This window comes from Chelonia mydas, chromosome 2, assembly GCF_015237465.2.
Source record: "Chelonia mydas isolate rCheMyd1 chromosome 2, rCheMyd1.pri.v2, whole genome shotgun sequence".
NCBI classification, from domain to species: domain Eukaryota; kingdom Metazoa; phylum Chordata; order Testudines; family Cheloniidae; genus Chelonia; species Chelonia mydas.
The window spans coordinates 83,678,826-83,700,382 of record NC_057850.1 but is presented as its reverse complement, the minus strand read 5'-3'; the positions used below and the strand labels follow the sequence as shown (position 1 = coordinate 83,700,382).

Sequence of the window (21,557 nt, the reverse complement as noted above, 5' to 3'; positions counted from 1 at the left end):
ATGGGAATCGCTCTGCCTGTGCACTAAACATTCCATTCACAGTCCCTGTAGGTATGGCATAGTCAGTTAAATTATTAACAGCATATATTACTTAGTGTTTATATGGGGCTTTGCATTTTTAAGGAATTGTACAAATATTAACTAAGTATTATTAATACTGGTGGTCTATATTGCTGCTCTTCTCACTGCCCTCCCTCCCCCCAACCCTTGGAATACCCTCCTTCAACAATACAAGGGACTGGTTAGGGGGAAAGGAAAACTCTGCAAGAGATCCCTTATGTTGTTATGTGTACATAGGTACCCAACTAAGGTAAGGATGTATCACATTGAGCTAAATGTGATACATCCACAGAAGGTTTGTCTACACTGTGTTTTTGTCTACACTGGATGGGTGTGAATTTTAGTGCGTGCTAAAGTGCTGCTCACCAACTGGCCTGTGTGGACCCTATTGGCGCACACTAAAAGTTCCTTAGTGCATGTAATGTAGTCCTGTTTCACACTAGGGAACAGTTTGTGTGTCCCAGCAAGGTCCACGCTGGCCAGTTAGTGCAAAACACACTAGAGTGGGCTAAAATTCACTTCCCGGTGCTGTGGACTAAAATACTGTGCAGACAAGCCTGAGTAAGAAACAATCCCTGTCCCAAAGAACGTACAGTGTAGATACACAAGGCTGACAAAGGATTATTATCCCCTATTAAATAAGGGGAACCAAGGCACAGAGAGATTACGTGATTCGCCCAAGGTCACCCAGGAAGCTTCTGGCAGAGCTGAGATATGTATCCAGATCTTCTGCATGCCAATCCAATGCGTTAGCCACAAGACCATCCATCCTTCCTGAAAACGAACCATTGGCCAAATCCTGTAGATCTGCCAGGAGGCCAGAGCCATCCGTGTGTCTGTATGTTTCTGTCACCCTATGCAGCTTCCTGGCTGTTGCTCCTCTGACGTTGGACAGTCATAGACTCTCTGGCTGCAGTGCAACCTCTGATCCTCCTTAATTGGGAGGTCCCTAGTGTGGAGCTGGAGATTGGAAAGGGTAATGCACCCTCAGCTTTTATTACCTTTCCTGCGTAATCTCCCCAGGGCTAGTGGGAGCTGATGGGTAGATCATGAAAGTTTGATGTGGCCTATTTATTCATGTTATTTATACTAGGCAAAATCCACTTTATTTGAAAGACATGGTTAAAATGTTTTCTTGCCTGTTTATTTTTTCCCTCCTCATCCCTTTTGTTCCTCATCATTTAGTTTGCATGTGTTGACTCCTTTTGTCAGTGTTCTGGCTGTAAAACTGAAACTATACATTTATGGTTGGCACTACAAATAGGCAGGGTGGATGAAAAAGAATGAGAAATTTGAAATCCATTATGCTGGAACCCAGCTTTTCCTTTTCCTTTGGAATTTTTGAAAGGTCAATAAATACAAAGTGTAAGGAACATTTTAACAGTTTCGTGTCTTTGAGCATTAATCAAGTTGCGTGTTACTGTGAACTGTCAGAGCATATAATTTTTTTAATATATGGTTTCCAGAGGAACATTTTGATGGTGCACACCATGGAACAGTAAATTGATCTCATGGCACTTTATAAGTAATGGAGGTAAGTATAACTTTTTTTTGAGCACCTGTGTCAGGTCATACAGCAGGTTAGTGGCAAAGCTAGAGGTCTCCTGACTCCCAGGCCAGTGCTCTATCCTGTGAACCACTCCTCTCTCCCTGTTCTGTGGGGTAATATTTTATCTTTTTTATGTTTACTGTAATATATGGTGGTAATAATTTATTCAACAAATCATAACATAAGTAATCGAAACAGATTTTAAATATATATATTTATGTACAGTAACTGTGAACTATTATGATCACAAGCAAATAATATTCTCTGTTAACAAAGATTTCTCCGTCCTTATTCCTCCACTTCAGCGGCATTATTTAACAGAAAAAGAGAGAGAAGTGAACCTAAAAATATTTTAATTACAACTTGATGGTTCTGACACAAACCAGTGAAAGCTAGGAGATTCAAAGATAAGGCTTATACACTTGGGGTATGTCTACACTGCAATTAGACACCCGTGGCTGGCTTTGCCAGCTGACTTGGGCTCGTGGGGCTTGGGCTGCATGCAGGGCTGTTTAATTGCAGTTTTGACTTTCCGGGAGCTAGAAGTCTACACTGCAGTTAAACAGCCCTGCAGGCTGAGCCCCACAAGCCCAAGTCAGCTGGCACAACCAGCCTTGGGTGTCTAATTGCAGTGTAGACATACCTTTGCTTTCATTAACATTTGTGCGTTTTTTCCTCTCTTTCTTCCCAATGTTAAAGATGCATTGTTAATCTTCAGTATTCTTGGTTTTTCCAGTTTAGTTCCATGTGTTATGATTTAAATGTTTTGTAGGACTTTAAGCAATAATAAAACACTTATTTCATAAGTGTGGGAATGTTGATGAATGGTTAGAGACAGGGACTAGTTGCTATGACTCCCTGGTTCTCTTCCTAGTTCTGTTACTGACTCGCTGTCTGATCTTGGTCAAGTCAGTTAAACTCTCTAGGTGAAATCTTGGCCTCACTCAAGTTGATGAGTAAATTCCTGTTGACTTTGGTGGGGCCAGCATTTCACCCTTGGTGGCTCAATTTATTTGCCCATAAAATGAGGTTCATGATACCTACCTCATATGGGTTTTGTGAGGCTTATTTAAGATTTGTAAAGAGTTTTGAAATCCATGGATGAAAGGTCCTAAATAAATGAAAAATACTTGCTTTTCCTTTGAAACGTTTGACTGTTGTCTCTTTGCTATACGATAGTTATTCGTAGCTGATATAACCAGCAACCAAAGCCATGATTATAACATGATTAAACAGTATATACACGTGCATGTAGTTTTGCTCAATGGGTGTGAAATCCAATTAATATTTTAGCTAGAACAAAGCTTTCCTTCAGTTCTAACGCAGGGATTATAACCTGTATTATTGCCTTTAGTGTTCACACAGGCATTAAGCTTTGTTGAGTTAGCAAAGGTAGAGGCATTAAAAAGTAATCTGACGTCTGTGAAAATGCACTGGTCTTTTTGGCAGGTATATTGGACAACCTATGAGCTGTTTGCGTCAGAAAAGCCCATTCACTGATGTAATTCACAGCTGACTGTGGAGGATAAGAAATCATGCCTGCAGTGTGAGTGGCAGTAGCAAGCAGTGGTGATTCATTCTCTTGATGCTGAAATTGCCAGCATCCAGACAGAAACTATTAGTTTTGAGCAAGAAATATTTTATCCAACAGAGAATGTAGGCATTATAAACTATTAATCAGGACATCTGTCCTGAAAGAGTTTTTAATTTGCAGATTTAGTGGAGAGGGAATCTCAGATTAGTCTATGAAGTGACTGAAAGCGGTAGATTGAACTGCAGATTTTTAGGACCTCCTCAAATTGCACCTGAGGAAGTTTCAGTCTGTAAATGCTAATGAAACGTTTCCTATTTGTGTGGCTTAATGTTTTCTTGGAATGACATCTCTCCAGTACAGATATAAAACAGCCAGTTTAATTTGCTACGTTTTTTCTACAGAAATAGCACCTAAGGCTGTTACTTTGCTAAATCTCATCCATTAAGCAGGGTCCACCCTAGTTGCTAGTTAGATGAGAGACCTCAAAGGAAAACACAGATGCTGCAGGTAATTGTGTTGGTGATTCAGCCGGTAGTATTCTTTCCTCTGAATCACTACTGAACCATTCCCAAACTAGGTGTTAGGGACATTACAGCTATTATCTGGATGAGCCATAAAGCTGATTTCCTGTTCACTTATGGTCATTACATAATAATTCAAATGGTAGGAGGCCCCTTACTTCCTGGCTCAGTTCAAATTCCGGATATCTAAATTTCTCCTAAATACTCTTTACTATTGGTTCTGAACTATGGCGTGTGGTACTGCTGCGTGTTAATAAACTGCTGCTGCCTTCCACCTTATAGGAGGGCTGCATTTCAATGACAGGCGCCATGAGCCTTGAATAGATTTTTGTCAATCAATTTGTGGCATTTTCAGGTGGGTTGGAATTGTTGTGCCTACATAAGTCTTGTCACTGTCGTGACTTTTTCTGAATTACGTTTTGACACTGAGTCACAATTGCAAATGAAATGCTGCCTCAGCCCTGATATTGTCATGAGCTCGGGAACGGTGTACCCCCACTGAAGTTAATGCGGTTCCATGCAGGCTCAGGGGTCTGCTCAGATGGAGTTTATTGCAGGTGTGGGACCTTGATTGCTAGGAGGAGAGAGAGAGAGAGAGAGTCCCAAAAGTTCTTCGCAAAGTAGCCATAAACAGTGGCATCTGTGCTGCACAGAATGGAATGCACTGGAAACAGCTCTTTAAATTGGTATCATGAGCGATGAGGATATAGTCAAAAAAGAACTGTAGAAATACAGAAACACATTTTTAAAGTGTGGATATTATGAACGAGCTTTTAAACACTACAGAAACGTAACCCTAAAACTCACAACTATAATTGCTGCTGTGCTATTGCAGGTTATGATACATTGTACTGTGTCCGTTGCAGTTCTTAAATATAGATATATACAGTAGGGGGCTGATTTGCTGCTGCCTTGTGTCTTGTGTAGTTATACCTGGGCAAAGAGGTATAAGATGTTACCAATCTGATTTGGTAGCGTTTTGCACCAACTCTAGACAAGAATGCATGTGTATATGCATGTCCAAGGAAAGAATCGGTCTCAAATCTATGCATAAACTGATACCATGGCGCAAGTATTTTCATCATATTCATTAATGTTGAAAATATAAATCTGTGTGTGGTAGCTGCTCGCCTCTCCTCTGTTTACTCTTGTTAAACCATTTGCAGAACAGCCTCAAAGTTTTCGAGTTTACCACTCTGTGAGTCATAAACTAACAAATTATTTACAGCTAAGCTGTTACAAATATGCTCAGAGTAGGCTTTCTGTGTGCTCTTTATGGATTGTTATGTGATTAGATAATCTGTTTTATCACAAAATTAACCCAGCCTCCCATTGACTTTTGACTTCGTTCCTATGGATATGTGTTTTGGTTCTAGTATTATTATGGAGATTCATATCTTCATAGTGACTGATTTAGCAAGAGAAATACAATCAAGAAGTGACAAATAACTACAGCTGTATGGTATTCTGTTCAAATAGATTGTTTTTCTATTATGAATGTAAAATAGAACTTGAATCTGTAGCTGTGTTTTTACTGGAAAATTCATAACACATTTTCTGTGAGAATAGAATGAAAAGACAAATTCTATATAACTCAAAGTTGAATTTTCACTTGTCTCAGACTGGGGTGCTTGCTTTGTGTGTTCAGAATTTTTCTGACAAAGTCCTTAAATTCTCCCGAACATCTGAATATAACTGATTCAGAAATCGCTGTGTGATTTAAGGAAATGTGTGCCTGCTGCCCAGACAGTACATAGTATGTGCAGTTGTGTAATTATTTCTGCATCCTTCCTTTAATGGAGATTCCATCTATGATCATGGTGTAATGCTTGCTGCATCTGCCACTGATTGCAGGAAAGCCACATATGCCATTTAAATAATTAGATCAGACTCTGTTGTTCCATTTAGGCAGAACCTGGAGCTATGAACTGTGCAGAGTCCTCCCTTCCCAGAAAGAATCAAGTGTCAGAAAATTTCTCCTGGTGCTAACTGGTATGCAGAGGACACACACTCACCGCCACAGTTCTTCAGAAGGTGTAGCATACTCCCTCAGCACAACTGGCCAGCTCAGCTGGGTGAATTGTGGAAAAGGCAGTGACGTGGCCAAACCCTTCCCTTTGGGTTTTTTGGTCCCCAGAAGATGCATGGAGGGAACAATCTCTATGCTCCAGGGAGGCCAGGAGGCCCAACTGCTATACAGAGACACAAGAAAAAGGAACTCCTGACCCCTCTAGCCTCAATTGTACATTCACAAAGAAGACTTACGCAGTCTGGCCCATCAGTATTCTCTACATGTGGCCCAGTCTGTTGGATGAAACAGGAGTGCTTCCTCAAGATGTTTTGATGTTGAATGAAATCTCATCGGGGACTGCTTTTAAAGATAAAGGGTGAAATCCTGCCTCATTGGAGTGGATGGGAATTGTTCTATTGACTTCAGTGGGGCCAGGTGTCACTAAGCTCCTTATGTCCATAGAAAAGTCCCGTATCTCATGAATTGCTTTTATGGGTCTGTTGTTCATGATTTGTGGTACTGTAGCTTATGTTAAGAACAAAACTCCAAAGTGAAATGCAACTTTATTTGCTTAAGTTTTACACTCAGCAGTAGCATCTTTGCTGATCAAGTTCACTTTGCTGATGTGCTTCCAGGCAGTTGCACAACTAGAAATGTGCAGTGAGCTGAAATACTTGTGATTGACTGAAAATTCCTGTTAACTTCTGTCAAGGTTCCTTCCCCACTCTGAACTCTAGGGTACAGATGTGGGGACCTGCATGAAAACCTCCTAAGCTTACCTTTACCAGCTTAAGTTAAAACTTCCCCAAAGTACAAACTATTTTACCTTTTGCCCTTGTACTTCATCGCTGCCAGCACCAAACGTCTAACCGGTATATTACTGGGAAAGAGTCCGTTTGGAAACGTCTTTCTCACCAAAATCCTCCGAACCCTTACACTCCCTTTCCTGGGGAAGGTTTGATAAAAATCCTCACCAATTTGCATAGGTGAACACAGACCCAAACCCTTGGATCTTAAGAACAATGAAAAAGCAATCAGGTTCTTAAAAGAGAATTTTAATGGAAGAAAAAGTAAAAGAATCACCTCTGTAAAATAAGGATGGTAAACACCTTACAGGGTAATTAGATTCAAAACATAGAGAATCCCTCTAGGCAAAACCTTAAGTTACAAAAAGACACAAAAACAGGAATCTACATTCCATTCAGCACAGCTTATTTTCTCAGCCATTTAAAGGAATCAGAATCTAGCGCATATCTAGCTAGATTACTCACTAAGTTCTAAGACCCCATTCCTGTTCTGACCCCGGCAGTAGCATCACACAGACACAGAGAGAGAGGCTTTGTTTCTCCCTCCCCCTAGCTTTTGAAAGTATCTTGTCTCCTCATTGGTCATTTTGGTCAGGTGCCAGCGAGGTTATCTTAGCTTCTTAACCCGTAGAGGTGAAACGGTTTTTCCTCTGGCCAGGAGGGATTTTTAAAGGCGTTTACCCTTCCCTTTATATTTATGACAACTTCATTTTTGGGTTGTTTATTCAGAAAACTTTTAAAAATGCACTTTTGGAAACAGTGCAATGCTGCCATGTTTGCTGTTAAAACAACAAATAAAAAAACCTCCACCTTTGCCTCTGGTGTAAATGGAAATGGGACACTTGATCATTTGATCGGAAGAAATTCATGTGTGTGAAAACTGTGTAACTCCCTTTTATTTTTATGGGATGAGCAAAAGTGTATGGAGATGGAGAGCACAGGTGTATCTATGAAGCAATAGAAAGTTTAGGAATATTGCCTTTCATTGAAAATGAACGTGGTGAATTATTATTTTCTTTTTTTGAAGGAGACAGGAGAATAGCTGTAAGAGATACCTTTACCAGAAATGTCAGGTCTCTTTTTTTACATAGATACATTGTGTATTTGGATTATCAATCGGAGAAGGTGGTTATGAGGGTAAAACTAAGCAGCCCAGAATGTAGTAGGGAGAGGTTCTCAAACTATGGTTTGTGGAGTACTTGGTGGTGGTTTACAGAGAGGTGGCTGGTCATATGGTCCTGATTCTTCTTTCAAGCCACTAAGTCATATGAAAGACAGATAAATACACACTTACTACTTTCCTGATATTATTTTTCCATGTAAGCAACTACTGTAGTTGCCTTAAGGATATTATATGGGGGAAAGGAGATGATTTGTGGCCCTATCTTTGGTTCATGCTATGAAATATTTAAGAATTCTTGTAGTTATGGATGAAAATGTCGTGAGTTCTGCCTGGACTAGTTCAAAGTTTAGAGATTCTGAAGCAAGTGCTCTCTTTGGCTACAAACTTTTTGGCGCAGGGAGATGGGTGAGGAAATCGTATTGCACGAGCCTTCTCTCTCACACGCTGATATGAATTGCTAGTTTCTTTGTGCCTCTTGATATTGGGTCTGTTTTCATTAACTTTCCTTTCATATTTACATTGTTTCTATTTATGTCCTCTTATCTAAGTTGGACCAAGAACAGGAAACTGCCATGGATTATCCATGCCATTAGGAAGAATTTTAAATGCTATAATTATTCTTCTTTTATCAAAGCCCATTACTTTGAGTTGCTGGATGCTGCAGCTAAAAATTTATCCAAATTGCTCTTTGTTTCTTCCATTCCTGCAGTGATTATTAGCAATTTTAAAAAATCTGACAGGAAACCTAAATATCTATATTATATGGTTGTTTAAAATGTGTTGAGTATGCCATCAGCAAAGGAAGAAATATCCCAACTAATGAATGAAGTATGAAAGAAAGAAATTTATCCACTGCAGTCAGCTGCTGTCAGTGTGGAATGTGTAACACAGATTGAGCAATGAATAGACTGGAGAAAGAGGGAATGATTTTTGGAAGGGGAGGGAGGGAGGGCTAGCTGTTCTTTAGAAGACAGAATTATTACAGACAAACTATCCCTTTTTATGTGCAGCTTCAGTTAATCAAATGCTTTGCAGCATCTGCTGATTTTAACAACTTGGCTGGTCAATGATGGATAGCTGATTCGTTTCACTGTGGTTTTCCTACCCTACCTGCTGTCTGCTTTGCTGTGTATTGAACTCAGTTTATGGATGTTCTTGGCAATACCATATGATTTTGGCAGTATTCAGTGGTGTCTAACAGTAATGTGCTACCTTGCTCTTCCTAGTTTTTCAGGAGCCTTTGTACAAAGTTATTAGTTGCAGTTCTAGAGATGTGCACCTGCTAATCTCTTCCTTTTCAATGAAAGGCATTATTCCTAATCTTTCTATTGCTTCATAGATACACCTGTCGTCTCCATCTCCATACCGTTCACTAAGAATCCTACCACCTTTTTTATTATTTGTAAGGGTAACAAATAAGGGCTTTGTTAGTGAAATGGCTAGATACCATATGATGCGTATAATATAAACACCTAGATACAGTCAAATAGATTCTTAATGTCAGCCGGGAATGAAAGTGTACGATTAAGTGCATCATTCAGCTTTCACAAGTGTCTCCTGCTTTGCTAGTTAATTAGAAAGTCTTAATTACTTTTCAAGAAATATTCTTCTGTAATGAGGAATTATATATATCTCAAGGGCTTCTTTTCATAGTTTCAAATAAGATTTTATTAATCTAAAATCTGTAGCTCTTCAGTTGACTTATATTTGTTTGTCTTTTTTCTTTTATTCCTTTGGCAGACAAAGTTCCTAGGAAATCGCAAGAGTCACATTGTTCAGGATTTCAAAGAGCCATCATTTATCTTTGTGGATACAAGTAACCAACAATGGTGCCCCAACAATCAGTTCAAGCTTCTTGAAAAAAGGCTTCTGTACAAACGGCATGAAAGGTAACCCAATTGCAGCAGGAGCTCGGGTGTACCCCCCACCCTTCTTCCTCATTCAGACCTCCTAATTCTCACTCTGAGGAGTAGTTAATCAGACTGGCTAATTCCAGGATTCTAACTAAAAAAGGATTGTTTCTGCTCTCTGATATTTTTCTAGGTAGAAAACAGCTCTTGAAGACAAATGGTAGATGCCTCATATTTGTGCTCCTTGCAGTGGAAGGCTGTTGGCTTTAGTCAGTGTTTTTCAAGAGGTATAGAGTAGTAAGCAAACAGACAGTGGTGAGCAGTGGTTGGAGATGTACTCTTCTGAATCTCTGTCTGCTATGGAACCATCGTACTTTGACTTGGCCAGTCCTAAGGCATCTGAACAGTTTCACAGAGATCGAAATCTTTGACAAAGGAGCCGTTACAGAAGCTGTTGCTTTGACAAAGATCTTCTGAAATGAAACGTGAATGCCCAGGATTAGAAAAACCCATTGCCTTGCATCGAGTTAATCCCCACCTTTCAGATGCTGGGAATGTTATTGGAGTCCTATAACAAAAAAGAATCTTGCACCACCCCCCAAACTGTTCTGCATTGCCAGGTCAATGAACAGAAGTAGTCAACATAAACCACGTTTTCTGGTGGCTACCCACAACATGTAAGGATTCAGTTATAATGAATAATGCTAACAATATTTTGATAATGAGCAAAAAAGTCTTACCCTCTGACAGACTTCCGAATTCTCACAATGTACAATTTTTAAAATTCCAACAGTTTGTATTTTTACGCTAGTAGAACCCAAGTAGTTATGAGACTCTGAATGTGATCTTTTTTAGGCTAATTTTAATTTATTAGAATTTGGAAACTAATTAAGAGGTTTGCTTGAAAATAGTTCAGTTTCTTTAAAAAACAATCAAGCGTTACTCAGGGTTTCTGCACCAGATTTACACTTTTCCCCCCATAGGAAACAAAGAGGTTGAACATCTGCTTTAAATGCAAAATGGAGCCTAACATTCAGTGGTGTTGCTCCTGATGCAATTTTACCCTTAAAGAACTCTGAGCAGATCTACCTCTGAGAGATATTTTTAAAAAATCCAGAAGAGGTGGAATATGACAGATTTCAGAATGTTTTATATAACTTTCAACAAGAGGCAATTTATAGCAACCTTAGATTTATGTAACTTCTAACTCTGATTTTTAGTGGCATAATTTAGAGACGCTGTAGTGCTTTCACTATAATTTTAAGGAATATGTAATCAGTCTATCTAATCTATTTTAAGCATTTCTAAGGACTACATCACTATAGTTTCTAGGTGCTAAATCTGAATACAACTGACAGCTTGCCATACACTTGTATTATACAGAATACCAAAAAGGAAAATATGCGTATTTGTTTTTAAAGACAGTCTGCTTACTGCAATCCCGGGTTCCAGAATTGTGCCATTAGCAAAGCCTATATTAAGGAATCTGCATTCATTGTGAATCTCACTCTTTGGTCTGGGGGAAACTCAATTTGTCCTGGAAAAGTGATGCTTTTGGTTTCTGGAGGCCAGGTACTTATTGTCGTAGTCATACAATACTCAGGAGTGTCCAAAACATTAAACAAGGGTGATTTCATATCATCTTAGCTGAAAAGTGATCTGCATGCATGCATCCAATTGCAGTGGCCTGGATTTGGAACATAATGAACAATACGAAATTTTCAAATGAAGAATAAAATATATCTAGGAGAAACCTGCAGTATGGCCTAGTACCTTTTGTATGCATATAGCTGGAAGTAGTTGAACAATCTTGAATAATTTATTCATTGAATTTTCTGATATTATTCAAATAAATTATTCAGATATTTTGCTCATTATTTTCTCGGCTTATAGAGATGGGTGAATAATTCATGAACATTTTCATTGAATGGTTTAATCAGGGAAGCTTCTTAATAAATATTTTCATTATTCGTTCTGTTCTACCTATAGCAGCATCTGCCCAAACCCCTCTCTTAGACATGCAATAAATATACACTACGTCGCAATTGTAGGAATTTTGTTATATGCTGTATGGTAGGGTACACTAGCTGTCTGGGTCTTGGGAGAGGCAGGAGATCGGTGGCAGTTTGAAAGCTGTGGGGCTCCAGGCCGGTGAGGCAAGGGCTAACAGCTGGAACATGAAACACCTGAACCCTGTGGGCCTTTCAGGAGGCCAGCTGGAGCATATAAGAGGAAGCGCAAGCTAAGAGCATTGGACTGGGAGTGGTTAAAAGAACAGCAGCTGGTCTGCGTCTCCAGGAGTCAACACTGCTAGTGTCACTGGAAGCCTGTTTTGTTTAGAGTGCATATATTTTCAGCCTGTTTTCTCCCCCATGACATGACCGAAAGTGTGAACAGTTGTGACCTATGGTAATGAATAGAGCTGAGTGGACACATCATAGCAAATCGTATACTTGAGAGTTCAGCGTCTCGTTCTGCTTGTCACTTATTTGAATGTATTTGTTCAGATTTTACTGAAAGGTTATTTTGGGCCAGATGGTGCACTGGTCCTACTCTTCCTCACAAGGGAACAGGAAGAAGTAGGCACTTCACCCTCAGGGCCCCCCTCCTTGCACAGTTTGCATTAGGCTTCCTAGATTGCTGCTCTTTGGAGCATCGAGGCTGTGCCAGAGATGTGCCTCTCTTCCCGCCAGGAGCAAGTCGCCAGGAGGGCCAGGGAGTAGTTGCCATATAAACATACCAATAGTAACATTCCATTTACTGGTGTGTAATTGTCTGCCATCACTGCAGCCTTGGACACAGTGTAGTTGTGAGTGTACAGTACATCCTCATTGCGAAAGCTGCAGTCAGACCCTTTCTGATTCATGTAACTGCTTCTTGGCCATGGTGAGAGGTTTTGAGAAAACTTTCTCCCTTTTGTGTTAATAAGCAGTGCCCTGCATAATGTTCATTAGCTGCCTTCACTGTTATAGTATTGCTAGAGTCAGTAAAAAATTATGAGTCAGCCCCTCCCCCTATAATAAATTTGGATTAAAAATGATGCGATTTAAAAAAAAAATCTGAATCCTGTTCATTTGCCTCTTGGATTTTGACCCTTCAGGATTCACGTGCTCCAGCTTTTCTCCACAACCATGAGAGCTAGAAACATTTTCATTTTTTTAAAATGTAAGCTGAGATACTCCCCTAATGACGTGATTCTAGATGGTGGAGGTTTCGGAAAACGTCATAAGACTCATGGTGAAATTGCAAGAGTTGGGAACACTGCTTCTGATCAGCACAAAATAAGGTGTAATGGTAGCAAAGGAAGGAAATATGTCAGTTTGACCAGGCATGTTTAGGCCTAAACAACAAGGGCCTAGTAATCAAATTAGTACCAGAATAAAATTGTCTTCACCACCAAGACCTTCATCTAGTCAGAGGCCAGAATATTCTGCTGCAGAGCAATGTTAGATGTTTTTGTTCTCTTTGAAAAGGGTGGGGGAGGCCTACCTTTTGAGTTCAGAAGATGTATATGTTGTGTGGTTAGAGAGAGCTGTCAGTTTGCTATTATCTGGAGCAGAGGGGTCATCTGCGGATGAAAGGGGATACATAAGGATGCTGCCACATTGCTCAAAATAATTTACATAATGGGGAGTATTTAAAGGAAAGTATCACTAGTATTTGGCAGGAAAGAACAGCACAGTATTTTGAGTGAACACATTTCCACTCTGTCACAGACTTCCTGTGTGACCTCAGACACATGTAAAATTTATTCTGATTGACACTCTCTCTCTCTCTCTCTCTCTCTGATTAAGAATAGTTTATTCTTATGGATTAGTCTCCCATAAAGAAACTATTATTTCGGTGCTAAAAATTATTTATGGCCCTTTTTTGTTTTATATTTTAAAAAAACTATTAAACACAACCTCAGTGAATCTAGACAAGTAGGAAATTCCCAGGGTGGATGGGGGAGGGGAGGGGAAGTGCAAACAGCCATGGGGGAGGGGAGGGGAAGTGCAAACAGCCATGTGTGATTATTAAAGTATGGTAGTTGACAGATTTTTAAATAGTGTAAATTAAAATACAGGAGAGAGACAATGATATACAAAGAGTGAGCAGATAAGATTGCCTATTTACCACATTCCAACAAATAAATACTTCCTTGACTCCTTTAGTATGACTTCTGTTGTTTCATTTCTCTTATTTAATATATGTTGACATCTGGTGTGAAACATTGCCTCTGTTAGAAAAATTTCTGATTTTTCTCAGCTTTGGAAAAAGCTGTGCGGGAAGAAGTTGTCTTTTAATCCCGCATTTTGACTACATAATATCTTTATTGTAAGTCTCCCTGTATGAAGTTGTATATATTTAAAAATGGGGAAAATGCTCATTTTATGTGTAACAAGTGTAGGCCAGTACCTGCCAAGTCTGACAGTGGATAGTATAAAAAGGTAGCATGCTAATACCTTAATACCAAAGTGATGTTAGATGTCTGAATAACAAAATTAAAATGAGAAGCTCATTTTGTGAATAAAAGATAATTTAGGAAAGATTTACATCATGTTGTTACAGCCATTAGAATATCAATATTATTGGCTTGGCCAGCGAGCCTTAAAATGAGGATTTAATTTCTGTTCCTCTTTGCTGTAGGGTTGTTACAGAGTTTGGTTTGTACCTTTTTAGTTGCAGAGCAGAACTTTTTCATATGATAAACAAATTAGCGCAAGTGATGCCAACCATTGGTTGTAAGTGGAATGACAAGTTTGCAGACTTTACCAGCAATTTTAAAGAAGTTATTAAAGTAAGATATTTCTTGGAACGATTTTGTTTCCTATCTGACTGATGTGTAGCCCATGGCTTTTCTTGAGAATGTGATAGATATAAATAGTACCTTTCCTGTGAAATAAATAAGGAGGATTTATTCTAAAATTTCACTGATAAAAAACTGTGCAGACAGGTGCTCTTTGCTTGTTTCGAGAAGATATTCGGTGTTCACTTTCAAGCTGCAACAGTTTAACTGGGAAATGTGAAACAGATCTCCTATTCTACTTAGCGCTTGGAGGAGGGAGTCCCTCACCCCAAAGAGTATTAATTTGTCGGGCGTTGATTCTTGTTAAAGAAGCAGCTTTTTTTTAATGTTCTTGTGACAGGGCTCAGCTGGACCACGCTAATCAAGCTATTCAGGATTTCTGGTAATTGTTCTTTGAGGGCTTGCATATGTCTGTAGAGGTGTGTGAACAAAAAACATATCATCCACGCGATGGCACTGTAGAGATGTATGAACAAAAAGCGTATCACCCACATGCTTTACCTAGTGGTACTTTTTTTAGTCGCTTGATGCTTACATTTTTTATTCTCTTCCTTTATTTTTTATTTTATTTCAAACTTTAGTTCTTAGTAGTATTTTCCAGCCAGGAGGGTCATTGTGCCCCACCCAGTACTGGGGGATCCTGACTACGGTCCCCAGATTTCAAATTTACTCAGGCTGCAGAGAGACTGTGCCAGTCAGTGGCCCTCAGTTGCACTGTCTCAAGTGCTTGTGTGAGGGTTGTGTAAGATCAGTTTGTCCATTAGCCTAGTTGTCATGGAATCAAGACCAGGAGAAGGAAGTTGAGGGAGGAGCGTCTCCGTTACATCTTGGTTGAGACTGCCCTTAGGCTGGAGTTGGAACCCCATTGGTTATCCATGGGAGGTTCTTTGATTCCTTCCCGAAGTGCTCCGCCCAGCTTTTCTGCAGACAGGAGATGTGGGAGATCCCTGTCACTGTCACTGTCTTCTTTGAGGCCCAAGACTTCAGAACAGTCCTGGCCCCAGAAACACAAGAAGAAGGTGGCATTGGGCTCTTCAGAGTCCAGAGTGCAAGACTCCTCTACAGAAGATTGTTCAGGTACTGATGGTAGCACGAGCCCTTTGGCTTGCTGCTCCCTGGTACAGGCTCATACAGAGACACCTGAGACATCAGTGCATCAGTCCTCCCAAGGACTGGCAAGACTGGCTACCTCTTCAGCCGCAGTGGAGCAGTCATCCCAAATCACTGCGGGACAGCCACCCATATCTGAACTGACTATGCCAGAGGTTTTTGCTGTGCCCAGGGACTTGTTATGCCTGTTGTATCACCTTCACTATTGCTTCAGGTCGAAGACTCTCGGCGGCACAGATACTGAGATCATCTGCACAGGAACACTCTATTCTGGGGTCACCAGCTTTGGGCTTGGTACCACCTCCTTCCATTTCTTCTGGTCCAGAACCAGTTCCTCCACACTGCATGTGACTGGTGGCTAGGAAGCTGCCCATACTTTCTCTAGTGCCACATCCCTGTTGCAGATCTAGATCTCAGTCACTGAGGTCCCCTTCCAGTACTGCACCACCACAGATCTCAGAATACTCTGTGTCTTCATCAGACTCTGAGGTAGGCTGTTGAGTATCTCAATACTGGGAGTCTAGAGTTTCCTCCCAATCCACTTCCCACACTTATCAGCATGGGTTTGAGAAGAGCTTAACCAGGGATTGGGATGCTTGGGCCAGATATTCCTGGGGTCCCGGTACTGTTCTAGCCCCATCAATGGCCCTGTTGGTTGCCCTTTAGGATGCCTCCAGCATCCAGCTCTATATTGCCAATACCTCAGATGAGTTGATCCCCCAGAAGGGAGCTATCTCCTGCCAGTACCAGGAGACTGTGATGGTTGATACCAATCAGCCTTCAGAACCGCAAGCTAAGGATTTACCTGCTCTGCTCTGGAGTTGCAACCTGCCCTGTTACCACAAGAACAGCCTTGAGAGCTAACTCCTTTGCCTCCCCCTTATGCATCCTCCTCATCATGCATCTCTGACTTTAAGGCATTTCAGAAGCTCTTCAGGAGAATGGCAGCTTCTCTGGGCATTCAAGTGGGGCTAGTGATGGAGAATACCCACAAGCTGACTGACAGTCTTCATCCTGTCATGGTAGGAGTGGTAGCCCTGCCTATCAATGAGGCCCTTATGCAGCCAGCCAAAACACTGTGGCAAAATCCTTCCTTCATTCCACCTATGGCCAGATGAATGGAACATAAATACCAGCTTCTGTCCCAAGGGTTTGAGCAGTTTTATTTACATCCCACACCTAGCTTATTAGTAGTGGCCATGGTGAATGAGAGGAGTTGGCAGGGCTGGGCTAGGGCTACCCCCAAAAATAAAGATTCCCAAAAGCTCAAACGTTTGGTAGAAAAAAATATTCTGCAGTAAGATTACAACTCTGGATCACCAACTATAATACTCTGTTGTCTCAAGGTCTGACCTCTCTAACTGGGAGGCAATGTCTCATTGCAAGCAAGCTGCCAGAGGGTTCCGGAGAACAATTGCAATCACTCATCACCCAGGGCTGCCTCGTGTCTCAGTCAGCTCTGCAGGCTTTTTTGGATGCCACAGATTCCACAGCCAGGTTTGTGGACTGCCCACGAGGGCAAGTTACACATAAATGTATTTGAGTTGCATGCAATATTCCAGGCATTTTGGCTGTTCCTTCTTTACATTCAGAGCAAAACTGTCCAATTATTTGCTGACAACATCACAGCATTGTCTTATGTGAACAAGCAAGAGGGTACCAGGTCAGACAGTCTCCGTCAGGAGGCAGTCAAGTTGCAGAATTTGTGCATTCAGAGGTCGGTCACACTCAGGTTATCTCACTTGCTGGGGTTCAAAATGGCCTGGTGGACTGTCTGAGCAGATCCTTCAATTTAAACACATACATGGGGGTTTTTCTATTATTGGTGGATCTGTTTGCAGCTGGGCAGTACAGGAAATGTTCCTGGATCTGTTCCTGGGCTGCTTGGACCTTGGACCAATATCAGACGCTTTTCTATTGCCATGGGACTACGGTCTGCTGTATGTATACTCACCAGTATCCCTCATTCCCAGGGTCATCCTCAAGCTCAAACAAGACTGGCAGAATGATCCTTTATAGCTCCAGCCTGGCCAAGGCAGACTTGGTATTCAGTTCTGTAAAAATTATCTACTCGATCCCTTGTTGTTACCAGTAACCAGAGACTTCATGACACAGAGCCAGGATCCTGTGCTGCACCTGAATCCTCAAGGGCTGCATCTCACATCATGATTGATCAATGGTTGAATGCAAAGGTACACTGTGTTCAGTAGCAGTCAAGAATGCTCTCCTTAATAGCAGAAAACCTTCCACAAGAGCTACTTGCCTGAGTAAGTGGAAGCATTTCTCTATCTGGGCAACTTCCCATAATGTGTCCTTGGCTCAGATTAAGAGTCAAACAATCTTGGGTGATCTGTTGCACCTTGAGGAATCAGATCTAGCCATCAGCTCTATTCGGGTGCATCTCAGCGTTTCAACCTATAGATGGGTAGACTGTGTTCATTAACCCTATTATGACCAGATTCTTGAAAGTTCTAGATAGATATCCAACTTCTTCTTGGGATTTGAATTTTAGTGTTGTACGTTCTTATGGATCTTCCTCTTGAGGCCCCAGCACCATGCTTGCTCCTACATCTGTCAGTGAAGGTAGCTTTCTGAGTGGCCATCGCCTACTCTCCTAGGAGAATAGAGAACTGAATGCATTGGTCACTGATAACCATATACAGTTTTCTTCAAGAACAAGTTTCAGCTTAGACCACACCCTAAATTTCTCTTAAAAAGAGACTTCCACTTGAATCAGTCTGTATATCTGAGTTTCTTCCCAGATCTTTATTTCTTATGCCAAACATCTGAGAGACAAACCAGTCATGACTCAGAGATTCTTGAAATGGATCACCACCTCCATCACAATATGTTAGACTGTCAAAGGGGTAACGCCAAATTCACAGCATGCTCAAGTAGAGCACATTCAGCCTGCGCAGTGTTTGTGGCACACAATGCCCTGATTATGGGCAGCAACATGGTCTTCTCTTCCAACATTCACTAGAAGTTATGCACTATCTCCTGCACTGCAGGAAGAGGCAAATGTAGGTAAAGTGGTTCTACAACCCCTCCTCCAGTGTGGACTGACCACTGGGGATAACAGCTTGAGAGTCACAACTAAATGAATTTGTCTGGTCTAACTGCAGTGGTATCCGGGAGATAAGAGGTTTATGAGCTATAGTTCTATAGTGTAAGTTAAAATGGAGAGAAGGTTTGCAATGTGATATATCACATTTGGAAATCAGAAAATGTAAGCCTTGAGTCAATGGTCAGCTTGTATCATGCAGCCTGTGACAGAATGCAGGTAAGCAAACAGGTAAGTTTGCACTCTCACATCTGAGTGATCAGTTCCCCTTGAGAAAGCTGATGGGGGGTCATTAGACAATCAGGCTGGCCGGCTGGATGGTCTAAAAAAGCCAATTACCCCATCAGTCCAAGGCTGATAAAGGGGCAGGAAGGAAGTGCCAGGAGGAGAGGGAGGGCAGACCAGGACTAGTTGAGTTCAGAAACACGGAGGCCTCAAGGGAGGGAGACCTCACTTCCCCTCAAGAGTGCTGTTGGTGCTGTACATAGACTGTTGTACGGGGATTGTTGTAGAAATGGCAGAGGGAACTTAAAATAAAAGAATAAAGTGAAAGCACAACCACTGCAGTCCTTGCAGTTTCTGTGGGGAGAAGGCGGGAGAGGAGCTACGCCCTGTGGCACAACTATTTCTGTGTGTGTATTTAACATGTACTGGTAATATTTAATATTATCATTGTTTAAATAGCATTCAGAGTAACAATAGCATTCAGAGCATGTATTAACAGTCCCATGGAAGGTGTAAAAATAATGGAATTGGGTTAGAGATCGCCTAAGGTATGTCTACATTGCAAGATAAGGTGTGATTGTAGCACAGGTAGTCATACATGTGCAAGCTTTAATTTAGCTAGCCTGGGTAACAATAGTAGTGTAGATGTGGCAGCATGGCTAACAAACTGAGTAACAGGCTCCTTAGTAGCTTATACTCTGGTGGCTATACCATGGTGAGGTACATGCTGCCATATCAACATTACTGTTATCCGTACTAGCTAAATTAAAGCTTCCATGTGTCTACAATCATAACTTCACTTGAGACATACCCTCAAGGGCTTTCAGAGGGTTATGGAGTCTCCATTTCTGGGGCACTGGATTAAAGCGACACAATGTTGGTAATAAAGCAAGACAATGTTGGTATCATGTGCAGGTAGCCTGAATAAAATGAGTTGATGGTTTGACTCCATTAGTTGTTGGACAGTTATTCACATCAGAAAATATGTCTATCACAATTGGCTCCTTTCCCAGCACAGTGGGCAGGCACTGAACACTCATAAAAATTAGCCTACCTTCTTGTTCGGAGCTGGTCAGGTTTGAGGTACATTGGTGGGATGTTTTATGAAAGTTTACACTGTTGCTGCCCATGGTATACCTGTCTGAGGGAAAACAGAGAGTGTCAGTCTCTAGGATTGCCAATCTGCCAGTCTCTCGGATTGTCTTTTAAATCAAAGAGTGGTGGTAAGTAAATATCACTTTACTAATTTTTACCCCGAAAGTGCTAAGCACTCCACAGGACCAGCTTTCAGAAGGCACCCTGAAATAAGAACAATTCCAGTTTAAGATCTTTGGGGTAGCCATTGTTTAGGATGATCTTGTTCAGGCCTTCCCCCCCACACACATCCCCTCACTCGATACCCCTGAAAGGGAAGTGTGCAGTCTCTGATATACCAGTCTAGATCTACTGGGTCCTAAGCTTGTATCATATAAATCACAGGAAGAGACACCAATAGAACTACACCGAAGATTATTACACTGTGGACTCTTGTTTTTCTTTGATGTAACGATCAGTTCTCATCCTCCCTCTCTGAGCTGATCGCAAAGCATGACCCTGCCACATTGTTACTTAAGCAAAGCTTTTTTCAAAAACAAGTTAAAAAGAAACCAAGAAAAAGAGTGAACAAGGATTTTGAAGTGTCAGGACATTAGTTAGTATTTACTTCTTTTTGCTTCATACAAATGTTAAGGTGGGAAGATATCAGTTTTCCAAAACCTTTTTTTTTTGGGTGGGGTCAAATAACAATTTGTGTTGACTAAACAGTCTGGATAAAGAAAACTGACTTAGTTTCAGCAGAATGAATAAAGGGGTAATATATAAACAATGATACTGAAATAGGTCCTTCTGGTCTTACTCATATTATCAAAATAGTTATTTATTTTTTGTAATAGTAGTATTTTTAATTGCTATGCTCAACATAAGCCATTTAAAGGGAATTAAATTGTAAGGTGCATTGGCTATATTTAGCCATTTGTCTCATCTATAATTACGTTATTGAGATTGCTTTGTAATCTGTTGTCGCCACTAAACATAACAAAACAAAATAAACATCTGGTGAAGCGTTAAGCACTGAGATCATATAGCCCATTATGTATTAGTAAATTATAAGTAATGGAAAAAACCTCCAATCATTGAACCTACTACAGGATTACCTCAGTGAAAGGCATTTAATAAACTAATGAAGATCTAATTTGTGCAGTTCTTCTTTGTACAGTACCTTTCTTGTAATTAATAATTAAATCACCCCCATTTACTCCCTCTGTATTAATGAAACACAGTGTAGCAAAGTAGTTGGAAATTGAAGTTGGAGGGGATATAATGAGATAACACTAATTGAAAAGCATATTAACAACTCTATTTGTACTGCGGTTCAGCACAGTGATACAATAGCCTCTTGAACAATTTTTTTTCTTTTTACTCCTTTATTCCAAACAAATACTCCTCTAGCCTGACCTTTGAAAGCAGCCCAGATTCTCTACAAATGAATTCTGTCAGAGCTAGTCAGATAGTGTAAAACCTTATTCACAAACAATTAAATGAATTTGAAACTTGGTTGTGATTTAGCCCATTTATAACACTTGATGGCCTGAAAGACAATTTCATTTCCATGCAGAATTTTGAGGGGACCCCAAACTGAGAAGAAAAGCCAAAACCTTGAAAACTTTCTCAAAAATGAAATTTCTGCAATATTTTGCTTTAGAAACGTTCCCTCAGCAGGAATGTTTTGGTGTTTCTGAAACAACATTTCTGGGAGCCCCAGCTCCACAGTAGCCCACCAGGCAAACTGTCTAGGAACCAGAGAGCTTGGGGAGTCCAGCACCCAAAATCCCTGACTGGAAGGTTGCTGAGCAGCCAGCAAAGCAAGTGGGTAGGTA

The 21,557-nt window shown here is 40.7% G+C and overlaps 1 protein-coding gene across 2 annotated transcripts in view; it reads left to right on the top strand.

The window, feature by feature from the left end:
• Positions 1 to 21,557, top strand: part of DLGAP1 (DLG associated protein 1) — a 605,986-nt gene that overhangs the window by 99,904 nt on the left and 484,525 nt on the right. Inside the window, exon 2 of one of the 2 annotated variants that reach the window (XM_043538800.1) lies at positions 9,345 to 9,493. The exons of the other annotated variant lie outside the window; for it this stretch is intronic. The gene's annotated coding sequence lies outside the window, so the exon portion shown is untranslated. The remainder of the gene's footprint in view (positions 1 to 9,344; positions 9,494 to 21,557) is intronic. 2 annotated transcript variants of the gene reach the window in all.